Raw genomic sequence first — 25,326 nt, forward strand, 5'->3', positions numbered from 1 at the left:
AGTTTCAAGCATCTCATTTAAACAATTAAAATGTGGCTGAGAGGGCGAGGGAGAGCTCAGTGGTGGAGCCCTTGTGTTAGGACCTGGGTTCCATACTCAGCACTACAAGACCAAAAACAAAATGTAGGCTCACGTTCACCTGTGGCTTACCCTGCTCTGGTGTTCTACCCTCTGGCACCAGAGCAAGGGCAGTTACACCATCTCTCACTCTGAAGGGTCATGGAGAAAAACAGTTCTCTTTCTTAAATTTCATTGGCTCAACACATTGTCTTACTTACAGAGAAGAAAATAACAGTACTAGAAATAAAGATGTTTGTTCAGACTGGACCAAGCAGGACAAAACAATCTGATCCACTGTATATTTTAAAATAAAACATTGTTGCTAACTGAACTTAGAACAGCATGGCCTGAGTTTCTCTATATAAAGGGAAAAAAGAAAATCACAATTGAGCATGGGAAAATTCCCCAAGCAAATGAGAGACTGATTTTACTTCTCCTTCTTCAATACCAACCAAGATTAGGTGATCACAAATAGAATGTTATTCTCTAGTTAGCAGGATTGTTGTGAGGGCTAAATGAAATTTTTTTAAAGTAGGGGATTGGAAGTGTAACTCAGTGGCACTGAGTTTGGCAGGTATGGGCCTGGATTCTATTCTCAGTACCACACACACAAAGGTACTCAGTGCAACATGCTATATTATCATTAGTTTGATTATTAAAAGGAGGGAACTGGTATCACTCCAGGTTTGTCTGCAGACAACAGAAATAAACAGACAGCTGGGCATATATGCCAGACAGGAAGTATGTCTGACTCTTGAATCAGACTGGATTCCCTTTCTCTGAGCTACACCTGCCCCACTGGAAGCCCCTGCTGCTTCAGTCATGAATGAGCACATCCTATCCAGGGCCTCCAGGCTTCACCCAGTTTGGCCTTTGGCGCCACCCTGCAGTGCTGGCTGAGTGCCAAGTCTGGGCTCACTTCCCCCTTCAGCTTGCCTGGCACTGCCTTTCTGGTATCATAGGCATCAAGCCAGAGTCTCAAGTTATGCACAACACAAGTGGCCTAAAGATGGGAGGACTCCTTCTTTTCATGCTAGGGTTGGGAGATTCCCTTCCCTTCTCTTTCCCTTAAGTCATCCATATTTTCTTTGTTCTGTTTCTCTTCTGCCGTAGGATTCAGAATAGGGTTTGTGAGTTCAACAAACTGAGAAAAGAGCCAAGGACCAAATTTGCCCCATTGACCATTCCTGTGAATTAAGAACATGGGAGGTTTTTAAATAAATATTTACTTAATTTAAAAAAGTATCCAATTAGTGAATTGACAACTGTCAAATGAAGGCCTAGCCCTTTTTCTGGATCCCCTTACTCTGATCCCCTTACTCTGGCATGCTTTTCATCTGCTCTTATGATCAAATACTATGGCAGCCTCAGCCTGGTTTCCCAGATTACTTGAGTTCTTTATCCACAAAAGATTACTATCAGCACATCTGTTCTTTTGTCTGGGTTTTGAGAGGAAAAAGAAATTGAAAAAGGGACAAATTTTACTTTTCACCCATTTCTCAAAGGGATAGAATAATTGTGACAGTATATAAGCATGTGTATGTGTGTTTAGGAGTGGGATGAAGAGATTATGAGTTTGTTTAAACAGATTTGAACAGTCACCCCAGGTAGAAAGCTCAGAGGCTGACAGTAGAGGGATTAATTCCCATCAAAGAGGTAAAAGCAGCACAGCTTTAAAAGGAGCCTATTCATTCCCAATATTGACAGTCAGGTTTTTCTGGTACTTCATGGCAGAACCAGAACACATCTAATATGAACCCTGAATGATACTGAACAATTAAATATACACGCAGTTGGAAAGCCAAGAGGAGATAAAGGAGAGAAGGGGCAGAAAAATGTATTCAAAGAAATAATAATTGAGGGGCTGGGCCTGTAGCTCAGTGGCAGAGTGCTTGCCTAGCATGTGTGGGGCACTGGGTTCAATCCTTACCATCACATAAAAATTAAACAAATACAACTACAAAAAAATTAAAAAAAAATGCTTGCTATTTTTTCTTAATTTAATGAAAATCAAAAATTTGTATCACCAGCTGGTACTAGGGGATGAACAAGAGGAATAGGTGGTAGGATTTGGAAAATATTAAAGAGGGAATTTATAGTTCCCGTTTCAAGGCCTGCCTGATGAGAAGAGGAAGTCAGTGAACTAGGACTGTGGATGTGTCACCTATGTGAATCATAACTACTTAAAGACACTAAGAATGATGAGGGTACTAGGTGAGGATTGACTACTCCAGGTGCTGAAATTCTTGGCAAAGTGAATGCCTTAGAAGTTGGTAAATGATAAGGACAGAGGAAAGATATAGCTGATGTTATAAAACTCAAAGAAGGACTTTTGCATGTGAGTGGAAAATGATGATCTAGAAGCTACAAGAAAAGTAAGCATGTTTCTTTGGCTATTTCCAAGGTCTGTGCTCCCCTCCTATATTCCATTCTTTTTTTTTTTTTTTTTTTTTGTACCAGGGATTGAACTCGGGAGCACTCAACCACTAAGCCACAATCCCAGCCCTATTTTTGTCTCACTGAGTGCTGAGGCTGGCTTTGAACTTGTGATCCTCCTGTCTCAGCCTCCTGAGCCACTGGGATTATGAGGCGTGCACCACTGCACCCAGCATCCCCTCCTATATTCCATTGTTTTTTTTTTTTTTTTTAATATTTTTAGTTATAGATGGACACAATACCTTTATTTCATTTACTTTTACGTGGGGCTGAGGATCAAATGCAGAGCCCCACGTGTGTGAGGCAAGCACTTCATGGCTGAGCCACAGCCTCAGACCCCTATATTCCATTCTTGTTGAAGAGAATTATCATTATCTAGGCCTACCTAGAAAGCTAAGAATTCTTTGCTCCTTTTCCTCCCTCATTGCTTATATGTAATCACAAAATGCTTAATATTGTCCAAATTCTATATACCCGTGTGTGGGGATAGATGATTGGATGAATCTTGTACTTTGAGTTGTGACAGAGTAAAATGGGGTGGACAAACTGGCCTCAAAGTTCTGAAGAACACCCTGGGATACAGTTTTAGTGCCTGTGTAGGATGCTAGTTCCTATCGGAGGTTGTTAGCTTTTTAGTTTATTTTAGGGAGACAATTCAATGTTTTTAATTTTTCTTAGTAAACATCTCTTCCTACAGATTCCATTTTTGTCCGGCCAAGGATATGGCACCTTACTCAGAAATAAAGAGGACTCAGGGTGAATTGCACCAGGTCCAGAACCTCGAAACACAAATGATATTGATCAATGATGGGAGGGAAATGGAGACTGGCTATCTGCCTAAAGGGAATTAAAAAAAAAAAAAAAAAAAAAGGTTTTATCTTACAGACCAAATGGTTGAGAGAGACTCAGAGGCTTAGATTTTTGAACATGGTCTCCAAAAAGAAGTAATACAATTAATTGGTGAAGTCTGAAATAGTAGAGACCATATGATCAGGAGTGGTTTGCTTGCAAAGGGGAACATATTGATTGGTCACCAGCAATGAGGGACTTCTAAAGTAATACCAAGGAGTAAGACATTTCTATGTCATTGAAGCTCAGTCTGTCAGGTGTTGGTCAGGTCCTACGTGAAGAGTTAGGAAAAACACTGAATGTGAGATCGAGAAAAGCCTGTTCGTCACTGTTCGCACGAGTTGGCAGGCCAGTTTAGGTAGGCCCGGGTATTGCAGCCAGCCTTGCTACCTTCACCTGCCCCAACAGGTAAGAAAAGTTACGGAAGCCACATCATTTGATCTCATACGTCAATAGGGATATGAGTTTTGTACTTCAGACTATTCCTGTCCCTGCCTCTAAAATCCAAACGGACATCTCTATTTTGTTCACTAGGAACTACTGACTCCTTCCTCAACTTGATCACAAAGAAAGCCTTTCTCTGTAAAGAAAGCTGTGTCAAGGGCAACCCTGGACACATGCTGGTGAATTAAGTCTGGTCTTTTGTGAAGAGACCCGGAACTGGGAGGGGGTAAAAATTCTGAGTTTGAGGTTCGCCTGTCAGGTGGCTATGGGATGGGTAAGCAGGCTCAGCTCCGGGGGCAGGAGAGTCTTCTGGACTCAGTACACGCGGACTTGCTGAGTGTGTGAATGGGGAGAGGGTTCTTCTGTCGGCCCGTTTCGTGAGTTATGGAAGAGGTGAATGGGTGATGCTTGGATATGGTCAAGTCCTGCTACGGTACCCGGGAGGGTTCCAGAGGCCCCGGAGGGTCCCTTGGCCAAGGGTGGGAGCCCCTCCTGCCACCGCCCGTTCCCCAGTGCCGGGGAATTCGTGCCCCCAGATCAGTGAGCAGCCCTCCCGGGCTGCCAAGCTCTAGGGAGCGTCCCACGTAGAGAGCACAGGGAGGTGCTGGGCACCGCCTGGCCCCTTCCGAAACCCTAGGGTCCACTGTGGCAGGAAACGCACCACCCAACCTCAGCATGTCACCTCGGGGAGGAGGAGCCAGGTGGGTCGTCGCAGCTCCAGGAAGGGCTGCCAGGTCCGAGGCTTCGCAGCCTCTCGGAGGGCAGAGGAGACTTCGGACCAGGCCCGCGGGGTCCGGCGCCTCGGGGCTCCGGGGGTGAGGAGCCGCGCCGGAAGTGTGGGGCTCCCGAGGGTGGGGAGCCGGTGCCCGGCGGTGCCCGGCGGGCGGGCCATCGGCTGCCCGGCCCGGCGCCCGCCTCCCCGCCCCCCGGCTTCCTGCGGAGGCCGTGGCCGCCATGTTGTTGTGGGGCTGAGGCGGCGCCGGCGGAGCCGAGCGGCCGTGACAGGCTGCGCAACAGGTTCTCGGGCGGCGGCCTTACGACCAACCCGGCGGCGGCCGAGCGGGGTCTCACGGCGCCCGCCCGCGCTGCGGGTGCTGAGGAGCGCGGGGTCGCGCCGTGACGTGCAGACGCGGCGGGGGCGCCAGGTGGGTGAAGCCGCTCGCCCGGGCTGCCGCAGGGCGCGGGGCAGGTGCGGGCGCCGCCGCCGTCCGCAGGCTCGGCGGGTCGGGCTGTGGCGGCCGCGCGCCCCGGACGGCCGGGGCGGGGGTCGGGAGCCGGGGCGGCCCCCGCGCTAGGCCCCTGCCGGGTTGGCGGCGCCGGGCGGAAACCTCGGGCCCCGGGTTCCTGCCCCCGCGCCGCCGGGCGGACGCCGGGCCGGCCGGGACCCACAGCCTCCTCCCTGCGGCGAGCCGGGCCCCGGCCGCGTCGGGCAGGTGGCGGAAGCCGCCGGGCCCCGGGCGGCGTGGCCCCCCGGCTTTCGGGGTGCAGGCAGCAGACAGCCAGAGGGCCCCCCGCACGCTTCCTCGGGGACCCGTTTTATTTTGGCGGAGTTGGCTTTCCTCCTTGGTAGTGGGTGGTGCAGAGCGTCAGGTGAGCCGCATCCCGGTGCGTCAAAGTGGCCCGAGTCACGAGAGGACGGCGGGCGGATGCTGGGCGTCCACCGCTCGCCCGAGCCCAAGTTGGGAAACGTGAAAATCCGACTTGGCGTTGAGTTCCAGGGTATGCCGGAGTCCCGGAGGTGTGATCGCTGAAGCCAGAATAAAGTTCATTGCTCGTTAAAGCAAGAAAGACGCCTGCCTGTGCCTAATGAATGGGTAAACCGCGACCGAAGCTGCGGGTGGCTTTCGTTCTGTAGATCTGCGCGCGATTTGGATCTATCGATCCTGTGCTTTGTTGCTGAACTATTGCTGATGGCTGGTGTGCTTCATTTGAGACACGTATTCCGAATGAGTTAAGGATATTTTTGATAGAGCCAATCTCTTGCCTCTAGGAATTAAGGTTAGCACAAAGATTATGGCTTTGCCACATGCTGCAGGTCGGTTTTACTAGTGTTTACTTGCTCACGCGGAAATAGGCAAGGTGTGACTTGAAATTCTGTGTTGTTAGTCAGCTTAATTTAGGTACCATAGACTGTAGGTTAAACTTCTTAAGCCTCTTAAAGAAATTAATTGCCACTCTCCCTGTATGGGTTTGCTGTGGTGTTATGCAGTAATACATCTAACAAAGTGACAAGACCTAAAGGCAACCTAGAAACATCACACAAAATCTTTACACGAATTAATAATGAAGCCCTTCAAAATTTGAAGATAGTAGCAACTCTCATGTGCTCACCATTAGGTTTGGGGACTGTGCCTATGATTATCTTGAAAATTTTATAGTGGAAGTATTTCATGTTTTTGAAGAATGCGGGGTTTAGGGGATGTGTATTGCTGCCGTTTTGGTGTAGTACTAACAAGCAGCTGAAAAGCTTGCATTTTTTTTTTTTTTTTTTACCCTTTAATACATTCGTTAAGTATTCCCTGTGTTCATCTTTATATTGAAAAGTAGCCTGGTTTGAGAAAACTCGACCAGTATCAAATTATTGAGTACCATTGTCAGTTCAGTACATCTCAATGCTCAAATCCTGATTTCTCCTGAATATGAGGAAATATGTTTGGCACATTCTGGGGATTGGATTTATAGTTTAAAATTTTCATATTTTCACAAAAATAAAATACACTGATTACCCAACGTTGGCAGCTTTCAAGATTTTCTTTATCCATCTTTTTCATGTTTTCCTATTTTTATCTTTTAACCTATATAATTAGTATGTCTCTTTTTAAAAAGTGGAAAATTTCTTACATAACCTTAGGATTTTTAGTATTTGTGTGTGTGTGTGTGTTGGGAGGAAGATAACTGGGGATCAAAACCAGGGGCATTCTGCTACTGAGCTACATCCCCAGGCCCTCTCCACCCACTTACAAAAAAAAGTGAAGATAGATTCTCACCAAGTTGCTGAGGCTGGCCTTGAATTTGCAGTCCTCTTGTCTCCTGAGTGGCTGGAATACAGGCGTAGGCCACCACACCCCTTGGATTTTTAGTTTTAATGTATCTTTAATATAGAGTTTCACAAATCTGTCCTTTTACTAAGACAGAAAGAATATTTATGGGCCATCTCTTTAAGCTATACTTTTCTTAAGTATTATGTCTCCCATGGTTGTCATTTTTAAACTACTTACTAATATTAGCCCCTGTGCTGTTTTTTACGTAATTATTTAAAGCTCATCAAGACCCTAGAAGTAATTATTGTCCTCTCATCAAATAAATAAATGAAATGCTAACATGGAGTTTAATTGACTATGTCTCTGAGCTTCTAAGTAGAAGAGCTAGGTTTCAAACCAGGATCCTTTAACTTCAGCCTGTGTGTCCTCATTGTACACTCATCTTGGTTTAGGGAAAAAAAGTTATTATTTATAAATATATTTTTAGTTGTTGATGGACCTTTATTTTGTTCATTTTTTTATATGCGGCGCTAAGAATCAAACCAAGTGCCTCACACATGCTAGGCAAGCATTCCACCCCTGAGCCACAAACCCAGCCCAATAATTATTTCTTGAGTGAATGAATGAAAATACATGTTAGTATATTGATAACCAACATTTTATACACTGTAATTACTAGTAAAACATTTAAAGTTCTAGAAATGATTCAGAAAAAAAGTTATTTACATTACTAAAATGTGATATGTTACCATCTAACAGTGCATTTCCTTGTTTTTTTTTTGCTTTTTATTTTTTGGTACTGGGGATTGAACCCAAGGGAGCCACATCCCCAGCCCTTTTTTATACTTTATTTTGAGACAGGGTCTCACCAAGTCACTTAGGCCACCCTAAATTGCTGAGGCTGACTTTGAACTCATGATCATCCTGCTTCAGCCATCCAAGTTGCTGGGATTATAGGTGTGTGCCACCACACCTGGCCTGTTTTAAAAATTTCTTATTTATGAGAAAATTTGTGGAAAAACTATTTTGAAGAAAGGCTAAAAAATTGTGATAAAATTGTGAAAGACAGGATTCCAAGTGTAAAGTAGAAAAAGAAGAATGTTTAGAATGAGTTCTGCAGTTGAATAGATCTAAAGTAGAAGATGCATTAGAAATGCTCTTTCTGCTTGAGTTCATTTTTTAAGTTTGTACCATCCTACAGTTGCTGAGCACAGACACTAATGTTAGCGTTCTTTTGGGGAAAGCATGCATATAGGTATTAAGAAAGAGGAACTGAACTGGTCTTAAAGGATATGAAAGCAGAGAGGAAGTGGGGGAGGAAAGGAGGAAACTGAACAGAAATAGGACAGTGAATACATCCAGAAATAATGTATTTTCACAACTCTTAAGAGGGCAGCCTATTTCATTTGAAGAATGTATAGTAACATTTTGACAGATCCAATTGAAAAGAATTTCACAACTACATCAGGACACTGAATTTAGTTGTTTACTGTGGAGCTGAGTAGTGATTATGGTGTAGACATTTAGGGGTCTACTTCCAGATGGTAGACATTTAACTTGTCTTATTTAACCAACTGTTTTATGTTTTCTAGATTCTTTTATTTGTGAATGTATGTTCATTTGTACTATCATCATAACTATACTACATGAGAATACAGGCTCTCAAATTAGACCTCCTATCCCCAGGTCCAACACTAAATAACTATGACCTTGGACAAGTTACTCTAATTCTAAAAGTTCCTGATTTCCACATCTGTAAAATGGGGATAGTAATAGAACTCATAACAGTGGTGTATGTAATGGGCTTAGTGGCAGTGACTGCTGCTTAGTGTAAGTTTAATGTCATCTGTTATTATTCCAACTTGCGCTCATTCTGAAATTTCAAACTAATTTAGCTTATTCCTTTCTTTGGGGAAGGAGTGGTCTTTGTTTTACTCCGTGACTGAGAAAGAAAATAGCTTTTCGTCCTTCATTTTAATCTTACCAAAATCTGGAAAACAGAACAGAACTGACCTACAGTCCTATCTCCTAACTCCCAACAAAGAATCTGCCCATTTAGTCCCTTTAATTTCTGTTACTTTGGATTGTCACTTCAAAATCCTTAAATTCAGGTGAAAAGAAGACTTGTTTAGAGAGATGTGATGTTGGGAAAGAATAGTATCAAACTGCAGAGGTCCAACTAGATAAGGAGCCAACAGGGTTTGCACTGGCCTTTAGGAGGACACTGGTAACCTCTGCCTGGCAATTTTTTGTGAAGCACACTGCCATATTTGGACACTTACCATCCTACAACCCCTTCTTCCTCAGTCTTCCATCTAATGTGCCTTTGTGGCACTTGTAAAATGACCACTTGAATATAAGAATTGAGAAGCTGAAGTTAATAAATCTCACAACTTATGTGACATTGGTGGCTTTGCTTTTTAGTAAACTCGAAACACTTTTTAGGGAGTATAAGTAAGAACTTAAGAGATTAATGAAATTTGTTGGGAATGATGTGGATGGTTTGGGAATACAAATGTAGCATCCTTTCTTTACTCTTTTTAATTAAGTTCTGAAAATCCAAGTGAGAAGAAAAGCCTCCTCATTATAAGTATTTTAGGTTTTCCTCTGCTAAAGTTCCAGTGAAATGCTTGTAAATTGATTTTTTCTTGCTGCAGAGACAGCCTATGTTGGAAGGCATTCCCTGCCCTTTCATCATTCCCTGTGTCTGGTCCTCATTCCATTGGTTCGTACTTCCAAGTTGTTACCTTCTTCTTTCAGCATCCTAGTTCCTACTTTTAGGGTTCCACTGTGTTCCAGAGAGCTGAGTAACTTGGATGATTGAGATGGAAAGAGCCATTTAGATTAGATACCAGTAACCCCAAACCTTTTCTGATTCTACCTCCAGTACCTGAGCTTTATAGTCTTTATCACATGGTGCGATTGCATTTTGAAAGAGCACATGCAGCAGCTCATTCTTCATCCATTTTTGGTCTTGTTCTTCTCATAAGGTTTCTTTTCCTCGTCTTTGTCTTTCTAGGGGCTTCACTGAACAACATCAAGAAAGTCTTTTCCCCCTTTCTGCTTTAATTTTCTTTATTTTCAACTGTCTTTCCTTTTTAAAAAGTTAAGACCATCAGAAGTTACTTACAGTTCATGGTATGGAATCCATTTATTCATTCTTTTAGCAAAAACTGGATGCTTATGTGTAAGAAACTGGTCCAAGAACTGATCCAATAACCAATGAACAAAACATACAAAAAACCCTGCCGTAGCGGCACTTCATTCAACAAAGGGGAAGAGAGACAATAATGTGTATAGAGGTTAGAGTTTGCTAAGTGCCATGGAGAAAATAAGGCAGGAGGTATGGCAGGGAGTGTGTGTAAGTGTGGGAAATGATTGAAGGAAGTTTGTTGTTGCCTTCAAAATTAGGAATTCAGAATTAAAAAATTACTGTGGGTATTTTATAAGTAAATGGTATCCTTAGTGTAAAGTCAGAAACTTAATAGTATTTCAGGAGCCATATTTAAGATAAATGTTTACTATTTTAGTAGTATTTGGTTTGTGCCCCACAGATCACTGAATATTTCATTTTTCTATTCACTTAAGCCAGATGGAAAAAAAGAAAGAAAGAAAATCCCTAGCACAATGTGAGCCTAGAACAGAGATTTGTCAAATGGTTTAAAATAGATTATTTTGATTTTTCCTAAAAGTGCTGTATTGTTTGTTTTAAAATTTAATTGACTTTTTAATGTGTACTATTTTTTATTGTGCTGAATAATATATGTTCCATGTAGAAAATTGGAGAGCTACAGGAAAATTTAAAGAGCATAATAGTCACTAATAATCATATTACCTAGAAATAACCATTTTAATTTTTTATTTTATTTTATTATTTTATTTTATTTTAATTTTATTTAATTAATTAATTTATTTTTCTGTGGTACCAGGATTGAACTCAGGGGCACTCAACCACTGAACCACATCTCCAGCCCTTATTTAGAGACAGGGTCTCACTGAGTTGCTTAAGCACCTTGCTAAATTGCTGAGGCTGTCTTTGGACTTTTGATCCTCCTACCTCAGCGTGATCCTCCTGCCTCACCCTCCTGAGCTGCAGGGATTACAGGTGTGCCCCACTGCACCCGGTGAGCATTGTTAATATTTTGATAGATCATCTTCTTTGCAGATGATAGAATTAATTATATCATATACTCTCTTATGTAGCTTTCTTTCTTTTCTTTCCTTTTTTTTTTTTTGGCAGTTTTGGGGATTGAACCCAGGGTCTTAAACACGCTAGGCAAGTATTCTACCACTGAGTGACATCCCTGACCTATTGTATAATTTAGTTTTTAGCTTACTGGCATTATCAAAACATTGTTCTATTTTACTCTATATGTATCCACAATATCTGCCCCCTGCCCGGTACTGGGGATTGAACCCAGAGGTGCTTTACCACTGAGCCATATCCCCAGTCCTTTTTATTTTTTGGACAGTCTCTCTCAGTTGCTGAGACTGGTCTCAAACTTGTGATCCTCCTGCCTCAGCCTCCCCAGTTGCTGGGATTACAAGTGTGCACTACCATGCCTAGCTCACAATATACTTTTATGGTTTTGTATTAACCTGCTATTACTGAATATTTATAATGTCTAACATTTAGCAAGTATTTAGCATATCCTAGTAATTTTTTTGAGGCACTGTATGTATTTTTACTCATTTAGCCTTTAGTGTTCTATAGCAGGTGTTCTATTATTTACTTTACACTTGGGAAAATTAAACAAGGATAGGTTTAATAATTTGCCTAGGATCACACAGCTAGTGAGTGGTAGACCTAGGATATGAACTTAGTCTGACTTTGATCCTGTGCTTATAATCATTATATTGTTCATCTAATATTAAGGTAGTGTCTAATTTTTTGTTATTCTAAATTATGTCATATTCAACATCCTTGTAACTGTATTTGTGTTCACACCTGTGATAATTCCTTATAATACATTTCTAGTAGCAGAAATATTGGATGAAAAGGTATGGGTACTTCTAAGGCCCGTGTAAATATATTGCCAATTTGTCTTTCAGAAAAATTCATCAATAGCAAAGTATGAGTGAAACCAGCTTGGAAACACTGACTTAAAAAAATCTAGTTTAAAGACTACCTTGTTTGAATTTTTCTTTTCCTGGGTAATTAATAAAGGTTCTGATTTTTTCATTTTTCTTGAGAAATGCTGATCTCTGCCTTTTTCTCTTTTCACTGGCATGCTCATTTCATTTATTTCTAAGAATTCTTTTTTTCCCCCCCAAGTTTCTTAGTTTTATTTGTTGATTTAAACAATAATAATGATAATAGCTAACATTTATATAGTACCTACTATGTTAATATATTGTTTTACTTTTATTAATTCATTTAATTTTCACAATTTTACCTATGAGGTATTGCTATGATTAGCCCCATTTACAAAGTCTTTTGACATTGTTTTTTAAATTCTCAGCCTTTCTCTGTGCTGTTGCCCATTTTTCTCCCCAATTCCTAAAAATTTCCTTCTTCCTTGTAGCCAGCTATTTGATACCTGTTGTTGGTCTTTTATCACTCAGTTTAGGAGTCCTTTCCTCTGGAATTGTTCGTCTAATAACTTTGTAGTTTCCTAAGATGTCCTTTTCCTGTCCTTTCTTCATACTTGTAGCAGTTATATGGAATTATAACTTTGGGTCTTACTTTTCTTTTGCATTCCCTTCTCTTAAACAACAGATGACTTAGTAAAAATTTGTTGATTTGAGTTAAAGGTGCTCATGGTGATGCTGGTGATGTCAAGAAGTGAATCAACCATTTTAGTATATAAGTAGAAAAACGTACACTGAGGAAATAATACTGAAACTGGGCTGTGAAGACCAATTGGGGAGAAGGGAAAGAGGAAGAAGCCCAGAGACTAAACTTGAGTGAAAACGAGTTCTGGGAGGTGGTTTAGAATAATTTTGAGGAGGGCTAGGGTTGTGGGTCAGTGGTAGAGAGCTTGCCTGGCATGTGTGAGGCCCTGGGTTCGATCCTCAGCACCACATAAAAATAAATTCTTAATATAAAGGTTTTGTGTCCATCTGCAACAACAAAAATAAATAAATAAACAAATAAAAAAAAGAATGATTCTGAGGACTTACTAACCTTGCCTGTGGGAAAGCCTAAGGAATAAATCCTTTGACCCCAGTATATTTTTTGCAGTTTAGAATGTTTGAATCTTCTAGATTATATATCTTTACTCCCATGAAGCAGGTTTAAATTTCTCTTCTGACTCCCCACTTCTACTAATATAATGGGAGAAACTGGAGGGAGAGTCCTGACCTCATCTTGCTAAGATTCTGAAAAGCATTGGGAAGTTTGGTGAATTGGCGGGCAAGCCCACTAGAAGCCTTTGCCAGAAGTCCCAGAGAACAAGTCCTAGCTTTTAATCTTTGGAGACTTCAAGTTCCTTTCATATCTTTTCCCAGGCTGTGCACACATTTGATTAGACCTCAACTCTTTTTCTCCCCAGCCTGGTTTGTTTCTGACTTCTGTTCTTTTGGCTTTGATAAGAAGTGTTTTCTTAATTTACTAGTTTCATTGTTAGATATACTGATTGCTGGTCCTGAAGGAGAATAAATGAGCACTTAATATATATTAACAATATAATTGTCATTTAACATAAATTCTTTTCCAAATCTTTTTTCCCTTTTAAATTTAACTTTGTCCTCATTTACATACCAATTGTTGAAAGTTTGTAAGAGTGCACAAAAAGGAGAAAAAAGTCATTCCAAATCTACCATCCACTGACAACTATGTTTTGGTGTCTCCTTTCCACTTTTTTGTTTGTTTGTATTTATGTATGTACTGTATGCATTTTACATGTAACATCGTAGTAAGGAACAATGAGTTTTGCTATCTAATTGGGATTTTAGTTTTAGCTCAGCCTATTAGCTTTGTAAGTATACCAATTTCACTAAACCTCAGTTTTTTTCTTTAGAAAGTAAAGAGTTCAGCCAGGTGTGGTGACACATGCCTGTAATCCCAGCTACTCAGGAGGCTGAGTGAGGCAAGAGGATCACAAGTTCGAGCAGCCTTGGAAACTTAGCCAAGCTCTGTCTCAAAATAAGTAAATAAATAAAAATAAAATAAAAATTGCTGGGGATGTGACTCAGTAATAGAACACTTGTCTAGCCTGTGTGAGGCCCTGGGTCCAATCTCCAGTTCTGGGAAAAAAAAGTGAAAATTTCATAGTAATATTTATCTTTGCTGTTGTAGAGAGGCAACCATATATTTGATATGACCATAGCATAATAAATATAACAGTTAAAATCAGGCATGTCCATTGTTTAGGTTAACTAGAACTGCTGCTCTGTACTGCTCTACAGTGAGAGGGTGGGTCAGGGGCGCTATTGATCTTTTCTTTTCTGAAATAAAATTCAATTCAGTCTCAAAACTTGTTGTTAACATTCCCAAGGGGCTTATGAAAATGTTTAGTGAGGCTTTCTCTAAAGTGTGATTTATCTTGGGTCATCCTTAAAATTAGTGAGTGCCTGTGGGCCTGAGATCCTTCTAGGACGGCCCTCATAATGGTGTTATCAGTCAGTGATAATGAGGGCTTGGCACTTGATAAGTATTCACTGCTTGTTGGCTGCAATTATTCTTATAATGATAAATACACACTTTTACATGATACATTTTAAATTCTAAGAACATAAATAGTTTTCATGTTACATGGATTAGCCAAACTTGATTTTTTAAAAAAATCATTTTATTAAAATTTAACTCAGGGGCTGAGGTTGTGGCTCAGTGGTAATGCGCCCATCTAGCATGTGTGAGGCACTGAGTTTGATTCTCAGCACCACATAAAAAGAAATAAAGGCATTGTGTCCATCTTCAACTAAAAAATATTTTTAAAAAAGATTTAATTCATATATGGATTTGATTTTAATACCTGGCTTAGTGTATTCCCCCATTGTTGGACATTTACACTATTTTCATTTTTTTTCTGTAATTACTAATCCTGCCATGAACATCTTTGTAAATAAGGCATTTTTCATATTTACTATTATTTCCTTATGACGGATTCAGGAAATGATTGTTGGTAGGATTTTTGATATACATTTTCAAACTACTTCTGAAGAGTTATTCTAATTTGTACTTCTATAGGCTATGTCTACGAGCTCCCAGTTCCTCTCCCCATCACTAGCCCTGGGTATTAGCCACAGTGGTTTTTTTTTTTTTTTTTTTTTTTTTTTTTTTGTACCAGGGATTGAACCCAGGGACACTTTAACCATTGAGTCACATCCTCAGCCCTTTTTTGTATTATATTTAGAGACAGGGTCTTGCTGAATTACTTAGTACCTCACTAAGTTGCTGAGGCTGGCTTTGAAGTCTCCATCCTCCTGCCTCAGCCTCCTGAGCCACTGGGATCGCAGGCATGTGCCACCACACCCGGCCTTTTTTTTAAATGTAAGTTTAGAAGCAGAAACAAAGCAAAACTTCATATTCATTTTTTAAAAATTATTAGTAATATTAACATTTATTAGCCAGTTTTATTTCTTTTGGTAAATTATTTGAGGTCTTAGTGTTTTCCTTATTTATTTTAATAGCTCCCTGAACATTAAAAATATTAGGGTTAGGGTTAATGAGATCATTCATTAAAAGAATAGAAAGTCACCAAATAAATAATCTAATATTAACTAATAACCATAATGTATTGTGATTTTTCCCCACTTGTTTACCTTTTAATTTTATGTTCAAAGGAGTTCTTAGTCATATAAATGAATGTTTATTCTTATGTTTTCCTTGTGTTTTTAGAGCTTCAAAACTCTGAAAATTATCTTTTTTTCAAAGAGGTGATATTTTTCATGAAATTGATGCATCTATCCAAATTTGTCCATGTATTCATCTTGAGTCAAGTGAATACTTTTGTTTTAATGTTTACTCTTGACGTGAGACAGATGGGAATAGGCTAAATAGTTGCTTCCCTCCCTCTCCTTTTACAGCAGTCGGGTCTGAGTCACATGCTATTGTTAGGTGTTTTTTCCCTTTTGTGTGGGTGAATTGTCTCAAGTTCAGAGTTATTGACTGATTCTTCTAAAATTAGTTTAATTTATATCTTTAATATAATTTTACTACTAACTGCTTCAGTATTAATTTATATTTATTTTCTTTTATGCCCTCTTGTTTGTTGATTATTTGTGGGCTAAATTGAACATTTATAAAAATCCAAGCTTATGATTTGTGTTTAAACATCCTAAACTGCAGAGACTAAGTTGCAAAACTAGAACTGAGAATTAAATTTGTGTAGAGATGTTATCATCTTTGAAGCCAATTATTATTAATGGAATTATTAATGAAAATATTAATTAAAGGTATGTTTTTCTCAAATATTTAAATGAGAAAAACATCCTTTTTTGTATAAGCAATACCAGTGTATTTGTTGTTTAAGGGACATCATTTTGGTTAATGACTAGTTTAAATTAATATTGATTAACAGCTGTAATAGCCATCATTTACATGTGCCTTTTATTTACCACATTTATTAGACATGGTGTGTAAGCCTTAAAATAACCTGATATTTAGGTACAATTATCCATATTTATAAATGAAGAAATTGAGAATATGTCATGGTTCGGTCCAGAAACCTGGGGGAGTCTTTGCACTGAGATTGAGTTTCAGGTTGGTTGATCAGTATATTAATCTGCTTGTCCTCTGTGCAGTTGAAAGTATGCTAATCTCTCATAATCAAGGGTTTATGCTTGAAGAATATTTTAGTGTCTACCATGTGACTGACTGACTGGCCCTTGTGAAAACAGAAACATTCACAGGAGTTTTCAATCTAGTAGAAGGTAGAAAACAAAAGCTTTAATATTAGATGGTACTATAGTAATGAGCTAAGTACAAGATGAAATGTAGCAAAGGAAGTTATAGTTGGAAGTATCATTGGGGAGGCGGGTAGTTCCACAATATAGAGGGTGCATGGGAATAAGATGGAACTGAAGTGGAGTAGGAAGGTATTTTAGTTCTTGAAAGGTAGGGATAATACTTTCCATTCTATCCCATTGTAATGGAATGAAATTAGAAATCAATGATATAATAAAAAATAGGGCTGGGGAGTACAGCTCAGTTGGTTAAATGCTTGCCTTGCAAGCACAAGGCCCTGGGATCAATCCCCAGCATCGCAAAAAGAAAAAAAAAAGAAGCTACTCTACACCAAATAATATGCTACTGAATGATCAGTGGATAGCAGAAGAAATCAGTGATGAAATTAAAAAAATACTTATATATAAATGAGAATAGTGACATGACATATCAAAATCTCTGGGACACTATGAAGGTGGTTCTAAGAGGAAGGTTCATAACACTGAGCTCATTCATTAAAAGAATAGAAAGTCACCAAATAAATAATCTAAAATTACATCTTAAGGCCCTGGGAAAAGAAGAACAAATCAACACTAAACACAGTAGAAGACAGGAAATAATTAAAATCAGAGCTGAAATCAATGAAATTGAAACAAAAAAATTCAAAAAAATTAATTAAAAAAATTGTTTTTTTGAAAAAAAATCAATAAAATTAATAAAGCCTTAGCCATGCTAATGAAGAAAAAGCAGGAAAAACCCTGAGATTTCTAAAATTCATTGTGAAATAGTAGATATCACCATGGACACCTCTGAAATACAGAGGATAATTGGAAACTATTTTTAAAATTTATACTCCAATAAGATAGAAAATCCTGAAGACATTGACACATTTCTAGAGACATATGACCTACCCAGATTGAACCAGAAGGACATAGTAAATTTAAACAGATGAGTTTCAAGCAATGAAATTGAAGATGGTATCAAACACCTACCAAAAATAAAAGCCCAGGACCAGATGGATTCTCAGTTGAGTTGTGTCAGACCTTCACAGAACTAACACCAATCCTCTTCAAACTATTCCATGAAATAGAAAAAGAGGGAACCTTTCCAAACTCATTTTGTGAAGCTAGTCTCTCCCTGATTCCAAAACCAGACAAAGACACATCAAGGAAAGAAAACTTTAGGCCAATATATCCCTGATGAACATAGATAGAAAAATTCTTTTTTTTTTTTTTTTTTTGGTACCAGGGATTGAATTCAGGGGCACATAACCACTGAGTCATGTCCCCAGCTGTTTTATTTAGAGACGGTCTTGCCGAGTTGCTGAGGCTGGTTTTGAACTTGAAATCCTCCTGCCTCAGCCTCCTGAGCTGCTGGGATTACAGGTGTGTGCCACCCTACCAGGCAAAAAATTCTTAATAAAATACTGGCAAATTGCATACAAAAACACATTAAAAAGATTGTGCTCCAGGATCAAGTGGGTTTCATTCCAGGATTGCACTTGGTTCAACATGCAGAAATTAATAAATGTTATTCCCCACATCAGTAAACATAAAGATAAGAATCACATGATTATCTCATTAGATAAAGAAAAAGCATTTGACTAAATACAGTATCCATTCATGTTCAAAACAATAGAATGACTGGATTAAAAAAAAAACATCAGATTTTTCTTACAAAGATGCCTCAATATGGAAAATGTAAAATCAGAGCTGCTCTCATTGAAGTGGGTATTCCTTCCCAACTTTTCGCACTTTGCTTACTCCGTCTTTGTTGTACCTCCCTGAAACTTCTAGAACACTAGAGAGCACAACTTGAAGACTATTGGGTTCTTTAAGATCTCTTAATTCTTAAAATTAGGTGAATTCTTCAAAATCACATTACCCAAATCACAATGTCTTTATGACAATAGGAGTGGTCCTATTATACTGGCTCTGTACTTTTCTCATTTCAACCAGTCTCACCTTTTGGTTCAGAAACTAACTTTCTTTTTAACAGTGCCTGTCCAAAACCTCTTCAGTATCACTTACTCCAAGGACACTGGAGTTCACTCACTTTGCCACTAGTCTCATGTTAGGTAATTGTTACACAAATATTACCTCCTTTGTAACATGTCCCATTCTTTGATTTATCTCCCAAACAGTGAGAAGTCTATCCTCTGGGTTCTCATAGTTTTTATCAAATCCTTTTATTATAATGACCATTCATAGTTGATGAATGAATGAATGAAAAAAAAAAAGAATAAATAGATGGATAGGTGTGTATTCTATAAATTACTTCCTACTGTAGAAACTGTAAAGTAGTAGGTAATTTTGCTCCAGTCATTCTCATATAGAACTGACTTTGATCTCTCTGGGAACTAGATGAAGCAGGAATAATTTTCTAAACTAATCAGCAAGTATAATTTTAGAATTGTCCTTGTTTATCTAGCATGTGCTGGAGTGGAGGAAGCCCTAGAAAGTTTTTCTAAAATATACCTTCAGGAACTTGACTATGTTGCTTTCTTGATTCTCAGGCCTTTACTCAAATTTAAAGTAATTTGCATCTAACTAATGTGATTCAAAGTATAATAAAAAAAACTCAAGCTTTCCTCATAATTCCCAGTCAAAAGCCTGCAGAATTCAATGAGAAATAAACTCCTGTTTTTAAACATGTATTTAAGAGAAACAACCAATTTACAGAATAGCTATTTGTAGGGAACAATTTGGTTTAATATCCATGACTCTGATGTCTATAGGGTTTAAAGGAAGTAGTTTGGAGCCTTCTTGGCTTTGCCCCCAGATCTTTCTTTATTTTCAGTTGACTTTGCTTCTTTCCTTGCTTCCTTTGCTTTATTTTCTTTTGTTTGTTTGTTTCCATGTCAACCATATTACCCATCTACTCAGTTCATTTGTTTAGCCAATGATTCTTGTTTTCTCTGGGAAATCTCATTTATGAACTAGTCATACAGAGGTAAATACGTATAGTCTGCCTAGGGCATGTGAAGTGGAAATGTGGTGTGCTAAATGAGGTTATTATGCATTGAACAAGTGTTATAGACATACCTAGGAGACGATGACTAATTGCTAGAGAGGATAAAAGTCTCTTAAAGAAAAAATGACATTTGAGTTAGGAGTTGAAGAATGAGAAGAAAGCACCATGACTATACTAGAGGGAGCAGCTCTTTATGAAGGAACAGGGGAGAGAAAAAAAAGAAAAATCATCACTGTTTCAAGAAAAGGTTGGTGTACTTAGGACAAAGAATCAAGGGTGTGGTGACATTCTTCATACCAAGAAGTTTGGACTTTAACTTGTACTCATGGGAAGAATTTATACAGGATAGGCGTATTAATGAGTGTTTTAGAAAAAAAAAACAAAAACAAAAAACTAGTAGCTCTTCGGAAGGGTCCTAAAGATGGGGGACTGTTTTAGGAGGTTCTTGTCCTAATTCACATAATAGCCTAGTGATCAGATTCTCCAAATGATGGACCTGGAAATTCATAGACTTGGTCAATGCCCCAAGTGATGTGATTGGGCAAGTTGGGAAACTTTTAAAAATAGAGCACTGGACATGTACATCAAAGATGTGGTTTCTGGGACCAGTTTTGCTATTTAACTTGTGAGTTTGTACAAGTCTCTTAGTTTTCTCTTCTTGAAAATTGTGCATTTTGGACTAATTTCTGTAGTTCTCTGCTTCTGAACAAATCCTGACTGTAACCGAGCTGCTGCTTACAATGGCCAACATTTATTCCACCCCTCCCTTACTGGCCTTTTATAGAATTTCCTACTTTTGTCCTAGCATTTCCACTTTTCTTAATATGAATACGTTTTCCTAATTCTTTAAATTATATTTGGTGATTTCTCCAAATCGCATTTGAATTATATTAAATCAAACAGACTCTTTTGCCTTATACTGCCATTACTTTTTGTGACATTAGGGGTTGAACCCAAGGATGCTTTACCACTGAGCTACATCTCCTGCCCTTTTTATTTTTACTTGGAAATAAGGTCTCGGGAAGTTACCAAGGGTGGCCTTGAACTTGTCATTCTCTTGCCTCAGCCTCCCAAGTTGCTGGGATTATAGGCATGTGCTGCCACACCCTGCTCTTACACATATTATCTGCCAGGTATATTTTCTTCGTTTCTACAAATGGTATGCCAGTTCTATATTAATTTTTATTGAGCAGAAAAATCTCCACATGAATATTATTAAACTATAGATAATTAGCACAGTTCAAACCATGATGACTGCAAACTGTCATAAATGTCCAGAGTTGCATGTCACCCCTTCTACAAAGTAGAAAAGGATGTTTGTTGGACAGCCACCAGGCATGTAACTGAGGAGATACTGGTTACTCTTTTCCTTCTCTTACAGGATTACACCAAGAGGTAAGGCATCCCTGACTTATGTACGTGATTGATGTCCTGTGTGTTAGGAAGCAGTCCTGGCTTGTTTTTCTTCTCCCCTGCAAATAAATACAGCAACATTAAGTTGACCTGTTGCTTACAGGAACCTGTGACCTACTCGTCATTAATTACTAACTCCATTTAAGAGAGGAAAAGGGAAGTTCATGGGCTTTAGAGTTAGATTGACCTGGGATGTCATCCTGGTTTCATGATTGAATTTGGCAACCAATCTAACCTGTTAGTTTCATCATCTTTGAGATGAATACAATATCATCTGACTTGCAGGGATCTCGTGAGGAGTATGAGATATTATTATCAAGGTTCCTAGCAGTATCTGGTGCCTGGATGTGTAAAGCTCCTTGTACAGAACCTGGAATGTATTGGATTCTGTGAATATTAAGCATGACATATAGTAAAAGATCAAACAAGTGTATTGAATTAATAGTAAATACTCATTGTTAACTATTATAAGTTCATGAAGTAAAACGTAATTGTTTTAAAACATAAAACAGTCATATATCTGTTGTATTTTTCAAAATTTCATTTATAATTGCAAGCAGACTAGAATTGTTAAGCATGAGGTAATTATTCCACAGCAGGACAGAGAGAAATAGTATAAATGTAACATATGCAATGGTGTGCTTTAAAAATTTAGTGATTCCAACAAGTATTTTACCATATTTTAATTTATTTGTTTATTTCCTCCTAGTGGGGATTGAACTCAAGGCCTCACATATGCTAGGTAAGCACTCTGCCATGGTGTTACATCTCCAGCATTTTGATTTTGTTTTGAGACCAGGTTAAGACTTGTTGCCCAGGCTGGCCTTGAATTTGCAACCCTCTTTCCTTAATCTCCTAAGTAGCTGGGATTATAGGTATGCACCATGTTGCCTACTATGCTACCATATTTAGATATTATCGCTGTCAATTAGATGTTACATATATATTTAATGTTACAGTATGTGGTACCTGTATGCATGGAGAGCTAAATCCCACATAGGAAGCAAGGAAGTTTCTGTAATATTAAGTACCTTCAGCTTATCCTAAGGGATTTGCCCTCCCTGACCAGCACATTGGTTCATTCTCTGGTTGTTTTCAGAATCATGCCTGTGATTATTGTGCATTTGCCACGTGGCACTGATATACTCACAGAATATATGACCAGCTAAAGATTACAGATAGATGACTTGTAGATTTACACCTCATTATGACAAATTAAGGCTTTATGGCTATGGTTTTCTATTCCTCATTTGTCTTTCTATTCTTCAAACCATCTTTTTAAAAAAATTTGTTCTAATTTGTTAGATAGCAGAATGCATTTCAATTCATTGTACATGAATGGAGCACAACTTTTCATTTCTCTGGTTGTACATGATGTAGAGTCACACCATTCATGTGTTCATACAAGTACCAAGGGTAATGATGTCAATCTCATTTCACCATCTTTCCCATTCCCATGCCCCCTTACCTCCCTCCCCTCCCCTCCCCTCTTCCCAGTCCAATATTCCTCCATTCTTCCCTTGTTCTTCCCCACCCACCCAATTATGGATCATCATCCACATATCAGATAAAACATTTGGCCTTTGGTTTTTTTGGGATTGGCTTATTTCACTTAGCATGATATTCTCTAGCTCCATCCATTTACCTGCAAATACCATAATTTTATTCTCCTTTAAGGCTGAGTAATATTCCATTGTGATATATATATATATCACAGTTTCTTTATCCATTCATCTATTGAAGGGCCTCTACGTTGGTTCCATAGCTTAACTATTGTGAATTGAACTGCTATAAACGGTGATGTGGCTGCATCACTGTAGTTTGCAAATTTTAAGTCCTTTGGGTATAGACTGAGGAGTGGGATAGCTGGATCAAATGGTGGTTCCATTCCAGGTTTTCTTTTCTTTCTTTTTTTTTTTTTTTTTTTCATGTCAAATCCTTTTACCATGAATAACAAAAAATTAAATATTATAAACAAAACATGTCAAGTATCCAGCCAATGTTCTTCATAGTTCAAGGAATATTTGATGCAACAAAGCATCCAAATAAAATAAATTTAGACAGTTCTTGGAGATTGTGATGGAATTTGACCTTCAGGAATAGGCTGGGAATGCTTTGCTCCTTGGTCCAATTTGAAGTCCAAATATAAGGTTGGTGTGCAAGTGTAAACCTTGGACTTTATTCCCAGGGCTTCTCCAGAAATGACAGCAATTGTCACACCATCCTTACTGGGCTTGGGGATCTCTTCACTTTTCAGCTCCTGGTACTGTGGCTCTACCATCTTCTCTGAGCTTCTCAAATTAACCCACAGTTGCAGACCATGGGCTGGCTCCTCAGAGCAAGGCATCTCAGCGTGCAGAATGCCCCCGCCTGCGGTCATCCACTGCAGGTCTCCAGGGTTCATTTTACCAACGTGTCCACAGAAGTCTTCATGGGCCATACTTCCCCCATCCAGAAGATGAGATACTGTTTCAAAACCTCAATGTGGATGATCAGGAAATCCACCAGTCTACCTCCTTTAAATTCATCAGACAGTAAAAATGGATCCAGATTTTTTAACTCGGGTCTGCCGATGCTTCTGCGCACCCGTGCTCCAACCCCTCTGACTGCTCCCAGCTGAGCACTGAGAGGGTAGCCTTCTTGGAAGACCCCATGTTGAAATCCGAAAAGAGAGTGTTCTGATGCTCTGGCAGCAATCTCGGTGGCCAGGGAGCTGGACGCTGCAGCCCTGGAGTCTCCGTAGGGGGGTGCACTGGAGGCACACCGAGCATGCTGTGGGCAGGCTTGGACGCCGCTGTCTCCTCGCCGTGACTCAGGGCTTCGCCATCTGCGGCCTTGGGGAGGCGGGAGTCTCTTGGTCTTCCCATTCCAAGTTTTCTAAGGACTCTCCATACTGCTTTCCAGAGTAGTTGTACTAATTTGCAGTCCCACCAGCAATGTATGAGTGTACGTTTTTCCCCACATCCTTGCCAACATTTTTTGCTGCTTGTATCTTGATCATTGCCATTCTGACCAGAGATGAAATCTTAGAGTAGTTTTGATTTGCATTTCTATAATTACTAGAGATGTTGAACATTTTTTCATGTATTTGTTGATTGATTGTGTATCTTCTGTGATGTGTCTATTCAGTTCCTTAGCCCACTTATTGACTGGGTTATTTGACTTTTTGGTGTTAAGTTTTTTGAGTTCTTTATATATCCTGGAGATTAGTGCTCCATCTGATGTGCGTGTGGTAAAGATTTTCTCCCGTTTTATAAGCTCTCTCTTCACATATTGTTTCCTTTGCTGAGAAGCTTTTTCATTTGAATCCATCCCATCTATTGATTCTTTTTTTTTTTTTTTTCCATTTATTGATTCTTGATTTTATTTTTTGCTCTTTAGAAGTCTAGTTAAGGAAGTTAGGTTGTAAGCCGACATGATGAAGATTTGGGCCTACTTTTTCTTCTATTAGGCACAGGATCTCTGGTCTAATTCCTAGGTCCTTGATCCACTTTGAGTTGAGTTTTGTGCAGGGGTTTAATTTCATTTTGCTGCATATGGATTTCTAGTTTTCTCAGCACCATTTGTTGAAGAGGCTATCTTTCCTCCAATGTATGTTTTTGGCACCTTTGTCTAGTATGAGATAACTAGTGGGTTTGTCTCTGTGTCTTCTATTCTGTACCATTGGTCTACCTATCTGTTTTGGTGCCAATACCTTGCTGTTTTTGTTACTGTTGCTCTGTAGTATAGTTTAAGATCTGGTATTGTGATGCCTTCTGCTTCACTTTTCTTGCTAAGAATTTCTTTGGCTATTCTAGGTCTCATTTTTTCAAATGAATTTCATGATTGCTTTCTCTATTTCTATGAGGAAAGACATTGGGATGTTAATTGGAATTGCGTTGAATCTGTATAATGCTTTTGGTAGTATGGTCATTTTGACAATATTAATTCTGCCTATCCAAGAACATGGGAGCTCTTTCTATCATCTAATGTCTTCTTTAATTTTTTTCTTTAGCATTCTATAGTTTTCATTGTAGAGGTCTTTCACCTCTTTTGTTAGATTGATTCCCAAGTATTTATTTATTTATTTTTTTGAGGCTATTGTGAATGGGGTAGTTTTCCTAATTTCTCTTTCAGAGGATTCATCAGTGATGTATAGAAATGCATTAGATTTATGGGTGTTGATTTTATATCCTGCTACTTTGCTGAATTCATTTATTAGTTCTGGAAGTTTTCTGGTGGAATTTTTCAGATCCTCTGAATACAGAATGATGGTGTTGGCAAATAGTGATAGTCAAACCATCTTTAGTAATACGTTTGCTGATATAGACTTATATGTAATACTTTTGGTGAATTTTCTCC

At 39.0% G+C, this 25,326-nt stretch overlaps 1 protein-coding gene, 1 long non-coding RNA gene and 1 pseudogene across 10 annotated transcripts in view; 1 reads left to right on the forward strand and 2 right to left on the reverse strand.

The window, feature by feature from the left end:
- LOC306643491 overlaps positions 1-4,595 on the reverse strand; it is a 49,462-nt gene extending 44,867 nt beyond the window's left edge. For all 3 annotated transcript variants that reach the window (XR_013758952.1, XR_013758953.1, XR_013758954.1), the window contains exon 1: positions 4,472-4,595. This is a non-coding gene — a long non-coding RNA (uncharacterized lncRNA). The remainder of the gene's footprint in view (positions 1-4,471) is intronic.
- Positions 4,495-25,326, forward strand: part of ITSN2 (intersectin 2) — a 134,409-nt gene continuing 113,577 nt past the window's right edge. The window contains exon 1 of one of the 6 annotated variants that reach the window (XM_079109612.1): positions 4,495-4,604. The gene's annotated coding sequence lies outside the window, so the exon portion shown is untranslated. Of the gene's footprint in view, positions 4,605-4,706; positions 4,935-5,230; positions 5,604-17,081; positions 17,985-25,326 lie in introns of those variants that run through there. The other 5 variants (XM_079109611.1, XM_079109615.1, XM_079109616.1 and 2 more) reach the window with 5 other exon arrangements.
- Positions 20,261-23,724, reverse strand: LOC306643481 (pirin-like; annotated as a pseudogene). Its single transcript has one exon. The product of its transcript is annotated as a pirin-like (transcript).

This window comes from Sciurus vulgaris, assembly GCF_902686455.1.
Source record: "Sciurus vulgaris genome assembly, chromosome: 14".
NCBI classification, from domain to species: domain Eukaryota; kingdom Metazoa; phylum Chordata; class Mammalia; order Rodentia; family Sciuridae; genus Sciurus; species Sciurus vulgaris.